This window comes from Halyomorpha halys, unplaced genomic scaffold (assembly GCF_000696795.3).
Source record: "Halyomorpha halys isolate HHAL.00 unplaced genomic scaffold, Hhal_1.1 Scaffold60.1, whole genome shotgun sequence".
Taxonomy (NCBI): domain Eukaryota; kingdom Metazoa; phylum Arthropoda; class Insecta; order Hemiptera; family Pentatomidae; genus Halyomorpha; species Halyomorpha halys.
In genome coordinates, this window is record NW_027112396.1 from 1096915 (window position 1) to 1098973 (window position 2059).

General features: G+C 31.1%; 1 protein-coding gene across 3 annotated transcripts in view; it reads left to right on the forward strand.

Annotated features, from left to right (window-relative positions):
* LOC106692545 (Ca(2+)/calmodulin-responsive adenylate cyclase) overlaps positions 1–2059 on the forward strand; it is a 378170-nt gene that overhangs the window by 179324 nt on the left and 196787 nt on the right. For all 3 annotated transcript variants that reach the window (XM_067050281.1, XM_024360585.2, XM_067050282.1), the window contains exon 2: positions 1446–1519. The gene's annotated coding sequence lies outside the window, so the exon portion shown is untranslated. The remainder of the gene's footprint in view (positions 1–1445; positions 1520–2059) is intronic.

Consider the following 2059-nt stretch of genomic DNA (forward strand, 5'->3'; position numbering starts at 1 on the left):
CTCTCTGTTGCATTTGCGACAGAGGGACCCAACTTCTCTATCCTGTCCGCTGGCACCTGGGACTCCACGTAGGGGTGCATAATTTATATTTAATTTCAGGGCATTGGACCATTCAGAGCCCGTAAGTATTTGGTAATTTAAGAAATTATATATATATATATAGGTGGATTAGAAACTAGTTACTAATAAATACAGCCAGCTGTGATAGAATTTAGTTAAACTTTGGTGTACAATAAATAGTTTTTTTCTTATCTTTTGTTACCTTTATTGACCGCCACCCAGACTATCTTCCTATAATCTACTTCATACGGTCAACTATGTTCTTCCATAAAATTTATTTATTTGATTTTAACTTCGTCATATTATTTTCAAACCCGCTTCAGCGCAGCTAAGGATTCTCAATGAGTGAAATATTTTTTTTTTTTTTATTCTGATTGTACGTTAGACTTTTATTCGAAATACTATGCCTAGTATTTATTTTTAGACCTACTACTACTTGAGAGATTCTAGTTTGTCAATGTAGTTCTATTGATATATAAGATGGTCAGGGTTGCGGTCAAAAGTGAAACCAAAATAGTTTACAACTAATTATTTTCCGACGTTTCGCCCCACTTTGCAGGGCTTCATCAGGGCTAAAAAGATACAAAATGATACAATGATATAAATAAAAATACAAAGATAAGATACAATGATGAGAATAAAAACAAGTAACAATGACAAGAGTAAAATTTCTTTATAAAAATACGTAACATATAAAGCTAAAAAAGTACAGGAGATGCATATAAAACAAAAACAATACGGGGAAAAGGAAAAAAAAAAATATATAGAGATAAAATAAACGTCATGAAAGAATAATAAAATTAATAATAATGATGAAGTAGTTCTATTTAGTTCTATAGTTCCCTTGTCCTTACTCAATAATACCAAATCATCTGCATACCCATGGACTGGTATTTTACCACCTAACGTTAAACCCTTTTTTTGACGTATTCTAGTGCTAGATTAAATAAGATAGATGATAGAGAATTGACTTGTTTTAAACCCGACCTAACCTCGAACGTTTCAGACTAATGATTCGTGCCTTATTTAACGTTTCGGTCATCCAAATCTGTACTGGATTTACTAACTTCTTTGGTATTCCCTGTTCATTAGAAATATTACTTAGTTTTTTGTAGTGAACAGAATCATAAGCCTTTTGGAAATCTATGTAAAGCTGATGAACTACCCCGTTGTATTCCAACTTTTTCTGCAATATTTGACGTAATGAAAAAATCTATAGTTAAACACCTAAAATTATATTGGTAATCACCGATAATTTCTTCAGCGTATTTCGTGATTCGACTAGTTTAGATTAACTTATTATAAAATATATGTGTATATAATTATTTTGTAGTATTTATTCACTGTTGTTAAGGATAGTATTAATGTTATTGTTTTCTGTTCAGGTGCTATGGACCACGAAGTATGACTGCTCGACTGAAATGAGGCTTAGGGAGGAAACAGAACTTAACAGTGGCAGGTGAGTCTGCTATTACAATTATAATAATAATGATATATAATAATAATATAATGATAATAATAATAATAGTCCTCTCAAGCTCTTTTGGGATGAATCAATAATTACGGACCATACAGTACGCCATAAATAGCCAGATATCCTCCTTATTGATCTTAGAAAAAAGAAAGCGGAACTTTTGATGTCGAAATCCCAACCGATAATAATATAGATTTATTTATTGATAGATATTACAATCTGTCATACAGTTGTGGGCAATAGGTAATAGTGCTGAATGATCTCATACATACTAAAATAAAATAAATAAATAAATAAAATAAAATAAAAATCTCTTAAAATATATACAAACAAAAGAATAAACAAAATGAACATAATCAAACTATCTGTATGAAAAATAAATAAATAAAATAACATAATGATAAAATAATATATACAATATTTACACAATCGACCTGAGGATTCCTGAGCCTACTCTATCCCTCACGAGTGAGGGGTAGAGCAGAGCTCAAGAGATCCCAGCGCATCCCTCTCGCCGCATCACTG